The following is a 16,089-nucleotide window of genomic DNA, read 5'->3' on the forward strand; positions in this document are numbered from 1 at the left end:
TTTATTTTTCAAATTTTACACATTTTGTCTATATATTTTTTTTTTATATTTAAAAATAAGTCATTGTTTATTTTTGTACACATTCAATATTTATGACAAGTTTCATCAGATTTTGCTTACGACATCTTATGTAGAACAATCATTAATGAGGTGTTTGAGGCTATTGATGTTAATTGCCACCACGGATTCAACTATTTGGTTGCTTAGGTCGTGTGGTGTTGCTTAGGTCTTATATGCTAAACGTCGTAACTTTTTTATAGATCTCAGATTTTAACAATCTTTATATCCACACCTTCGTATTTGAGTAATCTAAACGAAAGATGTACTAGACTCAGATACAAACGTTCGTAATTAAATGAAGATAACGGTTAGAAAATCGAATCCACAAATCAAAAAAAAAAAATTCAAGTTGCATGTAAATATTTATCACTTACTAATTAAGTGATAATTACCAAAGGTCTTATTGCTCAGCGGTATTCGGTGTTGCTCTTTCTTTTTGAAGTTGAAGGTTTAAGTCCAGTTATAGACTTATGTGGATTTATATTATTTTTTTATTTTTTAAAAAGTTAACTGATAATTTCAAAAATAACATAAGAATTTACTAGGGGTGTGTATGGGGCGGTTTGGTTCGGTTATTGGTCAAAACCGAATCATAACCATTATGATTGGTTAATGCATTTTGGTAGCCATTGGGTATTGTTAATATTGGTTATGGTTAATGGTTTTTTCCGGTTAACGATTTTGGTTAATGGTTAATATTGGTTAACCATAATGTTCAAAATAATATAAATGGTGAAAGTATATTGGAATAAAAATTGAAAAGAGAATACAAAAAAGTCATCGGCGCCAATGTTTGTAACCTCACTTATAGTAATAGAGTAAAATGTGTATCTTCGATTCTCAGGGTAAGATAACGCATAGTCACATTCAAAATAAAAAAATATTCAATAAAAATATAAAACATTAAACAAAATTGACATTAATAACTTCATATATTGATAATTGATATTAACATTAAAATAAAGCCAAACATTCATACACGTTGAATGAGATTAAACCAAAAACTATAAAATAAAGTAGGCAAACATTCATATTATGTGTTATCTGGATAAAAAAAATTCAATCACTCATATATATTCAATGTGATTAAGTCAAAAACAGTAAATAGAAAAAGACAAAAAAAAATACATTCTTAATATATCACAGAATCAAGAAGAACCATAAACTTAACTTACCTAGAAGTCTTGATTATAAAGTCAAAAAGTCCTTTGAACATGACTATAAAGTCAAAATAATCTTCGATTAGGATTAACGGTGTGAGAAGCCTCCGATTAGGATTATGAGTGTGAAGATTAAACTAATTGTGAATAATGTTTACAAATTGAAGAATTAACCGATTAGAAATTACACCATTAATCAATAATCTAACTCAATGCATGATTGGAAGATTGTGTGTGTCTGCGTGATCAACATTTGATGGTTTGATTGTTCGTTCGTCTCCTGATAAGTGAGGATTAATGAATTATATTTTGAAAACTTAATGGGTCTTAAATAAGTTTGATTATATTATTTTATATATTAAAATATAAAGTTAGCGGTTCAGTTAATAATGGTTCGGTTAACCTATAAAACCATAACCGAACCGTTAGTTATCGGTTAATAAAAATTAGAAACCGAGCCAACGATTTTTAAAATGGTTCGGTTATATCGATTAATTTGGTTTTGGTTTGGTTTTTCGGTTATTATGCTCACCCCTAAGTTACCTCCAACTCCAAAGGACACAATGACTTAGGTACCTTACTTTTGCTGGTAAATATGTCAAAAGTTTATTTTATTTTATTTTATTTTATTTTATTTTATTTTTTTAAATAATTACGAGAGGGGCTGGGCAGTGTAAAAACAAGGAAACCAATCACTTAGGAAAATAAATTATATCTTCCCTGTATTTGTTAAAACTGAATAATGAAAATCAGTGCTTCTTTCGTTGTGTTGTGCATTCAAAAGGAAATGGATTACAACATCCTAGTTGGAGGACTACTCGGTTTTGACTTTTGATTTTGATCGATGGAACAAAAGAATTTGCAAATAAAACTTCATCTCGTTATTCTATTGAAAACAGTAAATTAAAAAAGTTAGATTTTGCAAATAGAATGCATCACACGTCACTAATTAATTACGGGTTGAAAATGAAAAAAATAAACAATGTTTACTTGAAGATTCTAAACAGAACAGACATGGAATATTCCGGTGCGCTTCAATTAAATTGCACACGAAATAAAACCAATATATACATTAAGGATTTGCTGTTTGGTGCTTGTTATACTGAAAGGTTTCCTTATACAAGTTCCAAAGAAAGACATTTTATCAAACAAACAACCTAAATCTTGGATTGGAACATAATACGACTAAACACCCAAAAGAAAAACAGGGATTGCACCTCACCTCTAAAACCCTGATAGAAGTCGCCTCTTTAATCTTGTTTCTCAGCAGCCATATACACCACAATGCGACGATCAATATAGTTGGAATAATCAGTTTCTGAGTGCTGGATAACCTGTTTGAAGAGGATAATTTGTAAAGACATCAATGGAATGCACAGTGATGGATTGGCAGCCAATATACCTTAGAATACGATCCCATTGCTCTTTGACGAGAAGACAAGCCACGAAAAGAGGACCTTCAGTCTTTTCCATGATATTACAGAAGGGACAAAGCAGAGAAGAAAATCCAGAAAAATATAAAGACGCCCTTCTATGAATCTCGACTCCAGTTCTTAGATTGTGGTCTTGCTTTAGAGGGGAAGACAGTTGCGTTATATAAGGGGTTGAAAGTTGAAACTACGTTTATACTTTTATTATACGATCTTCTCCATGAATCTTGGCTCCGCTTTTTAACAAAGTAACAACCCGAACCCCGGTCGTAATCCAAATCGAGATTTAGAATATTTTCATCCTTTAAACAAAATTTTCCCAATTTTTTATCATCGAGTTAATTTCAGAAATGATATGTTTGATTTTCAGTTTAATCCTAAACTTTTTTCCTTACAAAACAGACCTAGAACTTTGTAAAAAATTTCATCAAATGAGAAATAGTTAATGGTTATCGTAACAAATGTCTTTCTTGGTATTTGTATAAGCAAACTACCTAACCTTTTTTGGATTGTGATGAGAAATGTCTTTTATAGTGCCATTTTATGATCATTTGTGGAAGGTAGAAACTATCAAAGGCTTTTTTTGGATTCTGATGATAGGTCCCCTATTTGGTTTGCAAGCGAAAATGGTATCATTTTTCATTGTCATGCTAGGGGAGTTTTAGATTGTTTATTTAAGTTGTTTATTGACTTACTAGATTTAAATATGTAGAAACCATGGTTGAAAAAAGAAAAACACTAATGATAATTACAAATAGTAATGACTAATCAAAGATATTGTCAAATCGGAAAATAAGAGCATTGGGTGTGGGCAACAAGGTGCAACACCAAGTTGTGCCACCTCACATGCCACATAAGCAAGTGGTGTTATAACACCAAGTGGGGAAATAGACAACAAGATGCAACACCAACTTTTTGAAAATAAATATGTTTTCTTTTTTATTTTTTTTCCGAAATGGTCATAAGCAACGGTTCTTTTTTTCCCGTTTCAATTCGTTTCCGTGGCCACGAGATTCAACCGACAAGATGCAACGAGCTAGGGGGGGGGGGGGGCAGTGTTCCCCCGGTCACGACGCCGTTGAGGCGTGCCACGTCAGCACCGTTGCTTCTCGTTGAGGCTCATACCGCATGCTCTAAACTAAAACTAGCTTATATTAAATCTCTATTACATATTCTACAACTAATCTATCAAGTTCAATATGTTCCTGCTCGTGTTGTGGTTGAGAAGATCCGTGAAGACAAGAGATGAATATGGTGATAAATAATCCAACTAATTTATGTTATATTAATGGACTAATAAGGACTACACTTTCATTTTCTAAAAAAAGGATTGCTTTTCTTGATCCACGAGCTAATTTCGTTAGAACTTTTGAGCCTAATGAAAATCAATTTCAAAGATTAAAGTATTAAACACTAAAAAAAAAATTAAAAAAAAAAAAACCACAGCTCCATTGACCTAACAACAAATATGAATATTCCTATATATATAACACCATATTCCCAAATCAAATTAATTAATTACAAAGAGATTAATTTGAGCATTATTTAAATAACCAGATATAAAAAATAGAAAAAGAAAATCAATCCACCCAACTTGTGCAAAATCAAAATCTGTCAACCCAACTTGTGTAGAACTCGTTTAGAAACACTAAAAAAAATTATGTAAATATGTTGATGAGTTGATTACGAGTTAATTCAGCCCTACATTAATTTCTTAGTTCTAATACATGATCGAGACAGCGACGAATATAAAGATAGAGAAACTAAGATTGATAATAATGTAGTTACATACGTATATCTACAATTTGTAACACCTGGTTCGGGTATTGGAGGGAAGTTGCCAATTTGGGGAGGATTTATGCATGGACTCGGCGAGTTGGGAGATCAACTCGTCGAGTAGGGTCGTGATATCTTGGACGCGGGTCGGAATTAACTCGGCGAGTCGGAAGGCCCGACTCGGCGAGTCAGAGCTGTTTAGAGAAAACCCTAATTTCGGGGTTTGCCCCATATATAAACATCATTATAAACCCTAGTAGCCTCCCTTAACACCATATAAGAACGTTCACGGCCGCAAACCCTCTTGTGTGTGAAGTAAGAACAATTGGGAGCTTATCTTTGAGATTTTGGGGAGGATTCCAAGTTTGAAGAGCAAGTATCAAGGGAGAAGTATTAGATCAAGCATCTATTTCGTGTTGGGCATCTGTCTGAGGTATTAATCTGCTACCTTAAGCTTTAATTTCTTTGTGGAGGTTATAGCCAACCTTGAGGAGATGGAAGCAAACTTAGATATGGACCTATCACAAGGATATGATTCTAGATCTGGACCTCCTTAGGTCCCAAATATCATAAAGTTGCACCTTTTATTAAGCTTATTCCCTCTCCAAGCATGAAAACCTGGTTTAAAGGTTAGTCTTGGTGTTATGGCCATGTGAGGCCTTGCATGCACGTAAAGTTTGCAACTTTACGTGTTATCTACGCTAGTAGAGGATAGATCTGAAGTTTGGGACCTTGAGTTCCACTGGAAAAGGCCGTAAACATAATGGACTAAGGGGACTCGGCGAGTCGAGAGGGTTTCCTCGTTCATGGCCAAAGGTTCACGGCCAAGGGTTCACGGCCAAGGGTTCATGGTCAAGGGTTCACGGTCAAGAGTGTACGGTTGGGAGTTTACGGCCGTAAACATCAAGGAACTCGACGAGTCTCTCGGGTGACTCGACGAGTTGACGAGTTAAGCAAGGAACCCGACGAGTGGCTAATTGTACTCGACGAGTCAAGGTCAATATGGACTGTTGACCTTGACTACAGACATAGAATTTGACCAGGGTTGACCTGAGGGTATTTATGGGATTGTGTTAAGTTAATCACCTGATGATTATGGGCAGTTGAGAAGGAGTAGCGTGTGGGATATGTCTGATTTCAGCTTATAAGTTCAACAGTCGAGAGGTGAGTCTTCTCACCATACCAATGGGTCTAAGGCACCAAGGCCGGCCCATTTTATGATAAGTTGGTATACTTGCTATGTAGAGGTGTGTGATATGTATGTATGCGTGATATGCGGTAGAGATAACCTTTATGGCTGATGGTAGAGATATCATTGTGGCTAATGGTAGAGACAACCTTTATGGCTGATGGTAAAGATAGCCTTGTGGCTAATGGTAGAGATAACCTTTGTGGCTAACGGTAGAGATAGCTTGTATAGCTAATTGATATGTGCCAATGGTAGAGATGGCTTTTATAGCTATCTGTTATGTGATTCGTGGTAGAGTAGCTTTTATCGCTGATTGATATGTGATAACGGTAGAGATAGCTTTTACAGCTAATATGATATGTGTTATCTGGATTGTGTGTGTGGGGTATGCTCTGGGGGACTCACTAAGCTTTGTGCTTACGGTTTACAATTTTGGTTTTAGGTTTCATCGATTTGGAAATGAAGGGCTCGGAGTGATCGCAGTGCACACACCAATGATTTCCGCAATGAATGATTTTGGGAGGAACTCTAATAAATGTTTCTGATTAATACTGTTTTGGAATGTTTTGAATAAATGGTATCAATATGTTAGCTATATTAAAAATAAAATTTTTACCCTTGATTTTTGGGTCGTTACAAGTTGGTATCAGAGCCTTGGTTTGAGGGATTCAGACATACTTTCGGGTGAGTCTGAACTCAAACTGAGGATCTGTAAAGTTTTCAAAAGAAAAATGTTTTTAAGTAAAGAATTTCTAAGACAAGAAAGTGTATGGTGCAAGCAATCAGCCGAGTTCAAGAAGTTTCCCCAGAATACCCATATTTGTTATCTGTTATGATCTGATTATGAATCTGTGAATCGCATGCTACTTAGGGCTAGGGGAGATGCATGTATATGTTGTATGAGCTGGTAGACTTGCATGCTAGAGCTGAGTAGTCAGCAATAGGTTAGCCTGATATGTGGTGCTTTTAGCCTTGGGAATATTTGATGTCATGCTAGAATGAGAATGATCATTGGTATTTGTAACTGCAACGTGTATGCTTTTAAAATTGTATACGGTTAGGATCTTATAGCCTTAGAATAATTGATTTGGCCTTATTTCCTGTTCCTCATCTGGTTGTAGTCCTAGGGTAGAGTCTATTATTCGATAGTCTATTAGATCCTGTTATGTGTATAATTTGCATGCATAAGGCAGCCGACAGTGAGAATGGATGGATGTGGATAGCGCGGGTTGTGATATGTGGGTGGAATGTTCTATGGCAGTTCTTTGGATCGGAGTGTTTCTGCACGAATGCTGCTTGCTTCGTGCTTTGTGGAACTCTTGAATGATGGGAGTCAGCCACTAAGTGGATATGACGATATCCAGGAGGTGGATGGCTGACATCATAAGGAGTTCCTTAGCAGCTGATGGCAGGGTGAGGTTGGGAACCTAGGAAAGCCTAGGATAGGCTCCAGTGATTTAGTGGGGCGGTTCGGTGAGGTTAGGGAGCCTAAGAGGTGCTTCGGTGGATATTGTGTTGCGGTATAGCGGATATTCGGTGCATCAAGGGGGTAGGTGACTTAGAGGATTCGGGAGGATTGCTGAGGAAAGTATGGATAGGTGTGGAAGGTAGTATGGGCCCGTACTACTGAAAGCACAAGATCCATACTCGAATCAGTGAGAGTCTTGGAGAATCTAAGAAGCCTGGGAAAGAGAATTTTTTATTATGATTTGAACCATGGGGATAGCTGCTGTGCAGAATGTGGATGAGCACGCAAGGAGAAGGACCAGGGTTTGGTCCCGACTCCGATGGTGAGCCAGATAGCGGAGAGACTGCCGGGATTTTGAGTTCGCCTTGGATCTCTGGTATCAGGCGGCGGGGATTGATTATGCGATCTATTGCATTTTCGGGATTGGAAATCATGTCTTGGGAATAGTTTATAGTTGGCTTAGAGCAGAGGTTGCTCCAACTACTGTAGTTCAGCCGTTGGCAATTGAACTGGTGAAGGTGTCGGGGTGCGAGACCCTGAATGGTGTGGATCACAGAGCCGAGGATGGAAGATTGATTAGGAGTACCTCAATAAGAGAGGTTTAGATCAGGTGAATTTATTGGAGGATTTCAGGCGGGGACCCAAGAGTTGGATCATTATTTGAAAGGCCAGCAGGGTCGGATCCAGTGCAACGTTGCAGAAACTGTGCGATGAAGTTTCGTTCCAAGGGTTTGGATTGTCATTGGGATCGGAATGAGGGGTTGCGTTATGCTATCAGGATAGTTGAGACATCGCAGGGGGAGGTGGTTAGGATTCCTTCAGATGTTGTGGATATGCTATCTTCGGCCACTTCCGGTGGATATTGGGTAATTGTATCACTTGGGTATCGTGATAAGTTGGATCTCGGTTCGGTTTTCTGCTATTGTCTGGGTTAGCAAGGGTTGTCAGATGTCATTCAGCATGTCGAGGAATCTTTGAGAGATCTTCAGACGAATGTACCACACAGAGCGAAATCCGCATATACCGTGATTGCTCTGAGTCGTTGTCGGATTATGTTCAGTGATCTGAGTTGCTACAGGTGTAGCAGGTTTGGTCACGTTTTCAGGGATTGCCCACAGGGGGCAAGCCCGTTATATTTGTTGCAATCAGAAGGGTGACAAGGTGGTCGACCGTTTGAGAATCAGAGAGGAGCGGTGAGTGCATCCGTTCCGGCTATTTTGAGAATCACCATTGGACGAAAGGGTAGAGTCGGAGCCCAGCAGGAAGGGACCCCACTTTGTAGGGTCAGACTGGGAGATCGGAACTCCTGCAGGCAAGGGTGCAAGGTATGTACCCTTTTGCCTCCCCACCAACATTGCCTGTATCTAGTAGCGGATATTTTTCTTCAACATGGGAAGGCGTATCGTTGGTTGTTATCTCAGGTGGTGGTGGAGCTACACGCATCTTCAAGAAGAGTTATATGCCACCTGCAAACTATAGATTTGGGTGGAGTAGTACGGGGTCATCTCCTGATATATTGCGGATTTTTCCAGCATTCGAGTGTCATTGTGAGTATGGTCGGGGTTGGTTCAAGGGTTCGTACGAGGGGATTTTGACTGGGTTCAGTAACCTTAGCAATTATGTTAGGAAAGCCTCTCGGAGTTGCCGAGGGAGGGAAGGAGAAGCTGTCGCTGAAGTATTGTGGGAGCATCCGACCTTTGGACTCCGAGATCTGAGTGTGATATCAGTGTGAACAGCTAGAGTCATTGGCATTGTTGGGACACGAGATGTGCTAGTTGGTTTTCGGGAATTGTGTTGTTTGGAAGGGTTATGCATGGTGTTCTAGCTTTGGTAAGCACCGGTCGTCAGCAAGGTGAGCATTGGAACGTAATGAGGATTGGGAATCCTGCAATTTTCGTGTGCAGAACGGACTTAGTTGAATCTAAGTGGGGGAGAACCGCTCAGGTATCCGGGTCAGAAGCAAGGGTGAAAGTGTTGTAAGACTACGGGGGAGCCGTAGCATTCACCAGCAGTAGAGAGTGTTGTAAGACTACGAGGGAGCCGTAGCATTCACTAGCGGTAGAGAGTGTTGTAAGACTACGAGGGTGTCGTGGCGTTCACGGACTCTATCAGGTGATCTGGACTAGGATAGGCTAGTTCGTAGGGTTGTGGGGCAACCACTGCTTAGTTAGGATCTGGACCAGAGGTGATTGACCGATCAGTTATCCGGGGGCGAGCCGGGTGGTTATGGGAATTCTAGTCTGGAACCGATGGAGACTGTTGAGCTAAGGGTTGGATCTTGTGATACAGGATCTTGTGGTCGAGTAGTGCATGTTTTTGTATGGCTGCGGCTGGGTAGCCCTGTTATAGGACCTAATAAGAACCTGGTGGTTGGACCGGGAGCATGTAACGTCCGTGTTTCTAGGCTAGGCATTAATATTGACATAACAGTCTAGGTTAACCTCTGTAACTCATTTTGAAGAAATAAAGAGGAATTATGTTATTATTATGTGAATTCTATGTTTTATGCTTAATTATTAGGATTTAATTAATTAAGAATAAAAATAAGCGTCGAAAATAAATATTAGATAAACCCAATATCTATGAAGGAAGTTGTAGTGGTCGTGACAAGGATTCCGGATATATAAAGAATACCGAAATCTGAGTTATAACGAAGAAGTTATGACCTGTCGAAGTTCCGCGACAAAACCGGCACGGCGCCGAATGACGTAAAAAGTGAGTTTTTGATAAAGTACTTTTTAGCCTTGGTGATCTAAATAAAATTCGTAGTGTTCGTTAAACTGAGAGTATGCGTAAAAAGAAAGCCCAAATCTGACTTCGTATGAGGAAGTTATGATTTTTCTAAGTTTAGCTTGGCAGCAGACAGCTAAAAACTCGAATTTTAGATCGAGTGATTTTTAGCCGACATAATCTAAACGAGAATCGAAGGTCTCGTGAATAGTAGTACAACTGTAAAAAGACAGACGAAAACGGACGTTGGATGAAGAAGTTATGAATTTTTAACGGATTTTCCTGTCCCGGTCTGTTAAAAATAATAATATTAAAAATAAAGTCAAAATTAGCCGATGGAGTCTAAACGAAAGTTGTAGAGCATAATTTTACCTACGCGTGCATATAAAGAACGTCAAAAACGAAGCTCGTATGCGAAAGTTATGGATTTTAGAAGATTTTGGCACAAATTCTGAGAATTTTCGCATGGATAAGATCGGCCACGTCACCTCGCTCCGAGCATGCCGCGTGTCCGACGTCGATGAGCTGTGCAGCCGAGAATCCGACACGCGTCGCTATCTGATTCGACCGAAGCCGCGACCCTCTCCCCTTCCGATGCGTGGCGTCGCACTGTAGCCTCCGAACTCGGACGTGTGCCTCCGTCCGAACCGAGCCACCTGTCGTCCGAGCCTCGCATCCGCCACCTGCCACCCTCGCATGCGAGCCATCTGGAGCCCCTCGCATCTGCTGCCACATGCTCGCTTCTCAGCCCTCAGATCCGAAGCTCGCACCCTATAAAAGGGCGGGCTGCGAGACTTTCCGGGTAAGTTTGGATTTTTGCCACTTTTTACCCCTAAACTCATATTTTCACTATTTCGACTTCCCCCGAAGCCCCGAGATCATTTCCAACACCCGAAATACGTCCCGAAGTGCCCGAAGACCCGGAAAATTTTATCTTTTCGGTTTTGAAACCCAACCCTCGCAGAGCCCGATTTTTTTTATTAAAGCTCTCGGTTTCATCAAAAACGATCGTTTTAGGAAATGAAGTGCTGTCCGATTATCGTTAAATCAAGTGAGTGTATAGTCACTTTCATCTTACACATAGATATGAAGTATTTTATATAAAATACATGCTATGTGAATATATATTGTTTATTTATTTGAGATGGGTAATTAACGAATGATTTATACAGGTTTTTAAATAAATTTAACTGTATATATATTTGTTGGGTAAAACATGGGTAGATAGTTGATGTGTGATGAAATAAAATGATGAGAGGCCTCGATGTTATTGTGATCCAGTCATCTAGCGGAGTATGGATGACGACCACATATTTTTCTAGATAGTCCTGTGGAACGCTGGCAGGCTCGCAACCTGTAGGTGTTAATGAGCTTGGGTGTTCATTTGCTGTACTCCATCCCCCACATGGTTGCCTTATTTGACATAAATTGTTGGGAAACCCCCAAAGCAGTGTAGTCGCCCCGATGAAAATCCTTAGACTAGGTCCATTGTGATAGTTGTTTTTAGGGACGTAAAGTGAGGATAACGGGAATGGGTAATCGGGTTATTGTTGTTTGATGAAATTAATAAATTTATTTATTGTGGGTTGAAAACCCTATATGATCACCAGGCTCCCAAGCCTGACCCACTCAGTTTTCTTTGTATTACAGGTAGTGGCGCGAGAGCATAAGTTGAACGACTTATCAAGATATTTTGATTATAGGTCTGTAGTGTATATAATTGTTGTAAGGCTTATAATGTGTCGTTTATGCTTTTGGTCTGTATCGGAACAAGACATCCCGAGTTTTGTTATATAATGAAAATACATTTCTTTAAGAAATGCCTTGGTAAATCTTATTTTATCATATTTCGTTTTGGGAACAAATTCATCAACTCTTTTAATCAAAGGATTACTCTGAAATTATTTTAAAAGCATAAATTAAACCGGTCTTTTCTGGCCGTGAATTTTGGGGATGTCACAGAGCAAGACTGGAAGCCTGAAGGAATCGGCTAAGGGTATTTATTAGTCGGGCGAGTGAAGGATGACGGGAAGTCATGGGGCATCATGCAAATGACGATTCGAGGATCTATGGATAGGAACAGAGTAACAATTCGGATTTGGATAGGAACCCTAATCAGAATTCGTGTCGGATTCTGCTTCAGTGAGATGGGATGTGGGGCACCTGTATGCTAAGGGCATCGAGGGCAGAATTCCAGAGTGGTGAACGGGTTGGTTTGATGGTAGTTTAAGCCATTGCGAAGTGTCTCAGGTGGCTCTATATGTAATAAAGTCACGACATGTCCGAATCAGGAAACGGTGGGTCGGAGGAGACCGGGAATGATGTAAGACTACATCTATTCTGGTAGTATAAACCTTTTTGCGTCAGATTCAGTAGCGACAGGCTGTCAGCCTATCACAATCGGATGAATCAATCGGATGGAAGGAAATAGGGCAGTTATGGTTAAATGAGGTATCCTTCGGAGGTCGCAGGGGACTGCTGAGTGTGGTTTGGCTCAGCAATCGAGTAGGTGTACGATGTCCCGGACAGTTGGTAGACAGGTTGGGGCCAGGGAGGTCCCCGATTGTTCTTTAGGAAAGCAGTCATATGACAGCAAGAGGAGTAGGAGCGACTTCAGATATTTGGGGTCTGTGTGTGGATTTGCTTGTTATTCGTTAGCCGCAGTTGATCGGTGACTTTGTTCTTTAGGAAGCCTCAAGGTATTGCGAGTGGGAAGTATTCTATTTAGACTGGTTTTCTTGAGGAACCAGTTCGATGATGATTCGGTGTGGGCAGTCTGTCAGGAGACAGACCATCTCAAAATTTTAGATTTCAGATGGAGCAGGTGTGATCAGGTTGCAAGGAATTCATTCATTTTTGGATTTCGCGTTGCTGAAGGTGTCGCCCTGGAAATGGATTATCAGGTTTCGCAAGAGGGGCAAGCTAGGACCTCGGTATATTGGGCCGTTCAGGATTTCGGCTCGGTTGGGTAAGGTAGCATATCGCTTGGATTTGCCGGAAGGGCTTAACCAAATTCACAACACCTTCCACGTTTCTCAGCTTCGGAAATGTATCACTGACGAGGCCACGATTGTGTCACTGGGTGATATCCAGGTGAACGAGATCTTGAACTACATTGAGAAGCCCCTTGCCATTTTGGATAGGAAGACGAAGGTTCTTCGGAATAAGGAAGTAAGACTGGTGAAAGTGCAATGGCAGCATCGGAAGGGTTCCGAGTGGACGCGGGAACCGGAAGAGGAGATGCGAGAGCATTACCCCGATTTGTTTGGGTCAGCAGACTTCGAGGAAGAAGTCTAGTTCAAGCGGGGGAGACTTGTAACACCTGGTTCGGGTATTAGAGGGAAGTTGTCAATTTGGGGAGGATTTATGCATGGACTCGGCGAGTTGGGAGATCAACTCGTCGAGTAGGGTCGTGATATCTTGGACGCGGGTCGGAATTAACTTGGCGAGTCGGAAGGCCCGACTCGGCGAGTCAGAGCTGTTTAGAGAAAACCCTAGTTTCGGGGTTTGTCCCCTATATAAACATCATTATAAACCCTAATAGCCTCCCTTAACACCATAGAAGAACGTTCACGGCCGCAAACCCTATTGTGTGTGAAGTAAGAACAATTGTGAGCTTATCTTTGAGATTTTGGGGAGGATTCCAAGTTTGAAGAGGAAGTATCAAGGGAGAAGTATTAGATCAAGCATCTATTTCGTGTTGGGCATCTGTCTGAGGTATTAATCTGCTACCTAGATTTCTTTGTGGAGGTTATGGCCAACCTTGAGGAGATGGAAGCAAACTTAGATCCGGACCTATCACAAGGATATAATTCCAGATCTGGACCTCCTTAGGTCCCAAATATCATAAAGTTGCACCTTTTATTAAGCTTATTCCCTCTCCAAGCATGAAAGCCTGGTTTGAAGGTTAGTCTTGGTGTTATGGCCATGTGAGGCCTTGCATGCACGTAAAGTTTGCAACTTTACGTGCTATCTATGCTAGTAGAGGATAGATCTGAAGTTTGGGACCTTGAGTCCCACTGGAAAAGGCCGTAAACATAATGGACTAAGGGGACTCGGCGAGTCGTGCCAAAGACTCGGCAAGTCGAGAGGGTTTCCTCGTTCACGGCCAAAGGTTCATGGCCAAGGGTTCACGGTCAAGAGTGTACGGTTGGGAGTTTACGGCCGTAAACATCAAGGAACTCGATGAGTCTCTCGGGTGACTCAGCGAGTTGACGAGTTAAGCAAGGAACTCAACGAGTGGCTAATTGTACTCGACGAGTCAAGGTCAATATGGACTGTTGACCTTGACTATAGACATAGACTTTGACCAGGGTTGACCTGAGGGTATTTATGGGATTGTGTTAAGCTAATCACCTGATGATTATGGGCAGTTGAGAAGGAGTAGCGTGTGGGATATGTCTAATTTCAGCTTATCAGTTCAGCAGTCGAGAGGAGAGTCTTCTCACCATACCAATGGGTCTAAGGCACCAAGGTCGGCCCATTTTATGATAAGTTGGTATACTTGCTGTGTAGAGGTGTGTGATATGTATGTATGTGTGATATGCGGTAGAGATAGCCTTTATGGCTGATGGTAGAGATAGCATTGTGGCTAATGGTATAGACAGCCTTTATGGCTGATGGTAAAGATAGCCTTGTGGCTAATGGTAAAGATAGCCTTTGTGGCTAACGGTAGAGATAGCTTGTATAGCTAATTGATATGTGCCAATGGTAGAGATGACTTTTATAGCTATTTGTTATGTGATTCGTGGTAGAGTAGCTTTTATCGCTGATTGATATGTGATAACGGTAGAGATAGCTTTTACAACTAATACGATATGTGTTATGTGGATTGTGTGTGTGGGGTATGCTCTGGGGGACTCACTAAGCTTTGTGCTTACGGTTTACAGTTTTGGTTTCAGGTTTCATCGATTTGGAAATGAAGGGCTCGAAGTGATCGCAGTGCACACACCTATAATTTCCGCAATGAATGATTTTGAGACGAACTTTGATAAATGTTTCTGATTAACACTGTTTTGGAATGTTTGGAATAAATGGTATCACTGTGTTAGCTATATTAAAAATAAAATTTTTACCCTTGATTTTTGGGTCGTTACAAGTAGATTGTCAATCGTAATGTAGTTACATACATGTATTTACATACTTGTATCCAAGTTTAGCAATACCAGTAGTAATAATAACATCACCTGTTGAACATCTTAATCAACGGTTAAAAGAATATATATATATATATATATATATATATATATATATATATATATATATATATATATATATATATATATATATATATATATATATATATAGTGGCGGTAACAATCTTAGTTTCTCTAATCTTTGAGCCAAACTGCAATGAAACAATTAACTATTAGAAAATTTGATGAAATGTCCGGTGACATAGCCTTACCAATGTATCCAAACAATGAAACTTTCAAATTTTTAAAAAACCATAAGAAGAATCAATCAGAGAAATAGAGATCCGACAGATAAAGGGTCTTAAAGGTATAAAAACAAACATTTGGGGTGCAATCTTTTGATTGACGCTTGCAAGTGCCTAGTGTCTTACTTCGATTTGTACCGACAAAATTATTCCTCCCAACAACAAACTTTTATGTATACTAGACGTGTGCCCGCGCAAATCGGTGACGATAAATAAATCTTTTGACAAATAGTTTCTTACGGAGAAATAATTATTAGATTTTATTATTAGTTATTAGGTAATAAAAGAATTGTCATTTTAAATAAAATATTTATATTTATAACTTATATTTATAGTCTGTTTATACTATTTATGTAAATTAACTAATATTGATATCTAGTTTAAAAACGTAAATTAATTTATATAAATGAATTTAATATTTTAAAATTTTCACTTTTGTTCAAAATTAAATTTGTTAATAAGTTTCCTTAATTCAAGTCTTCAAACTTTTGGCAAGTATTAATGATTTATTTATGCATAATTGATTAGTACAAAAAGCTTTGTAAGTTATACCTCTTAATTTTCAAGATATGACTAATATGTTTTATAAGATTGTATAAGATAGTATAAGATAACGACGCTAAGCTAAATGTACATCACCATTTCAAATACATACCGAAAGACATTTATGCGATTCTTCATAGATAGGAAATAAAAAAAAATCATGAAAATTTGTTTCTTATAATGGTCAAAATAAAATATGATTATTTATAAATACATAAAATACGATTGTTATTTTTTAGTGTAATTTAAAATGTTCAGTTTACCTATGTCATGACTTTGTAGTAGCTACCCTT

This window comes from Lactuca virosa, chromosome 1, assembly GCF_052849685.1.
Source record: "Lactuca virosa cultivar CGN04683 chromosome 1, Lactuca_virosa_CGN04683_v6, whole genome shotgun sequence".
Lineage (NCBI taxonomy): Eukaryota > Viridiplantae > Streptophyta > Magnoliopsida > Asterales > Asteraceae > Lactuca > Lactuca virosa.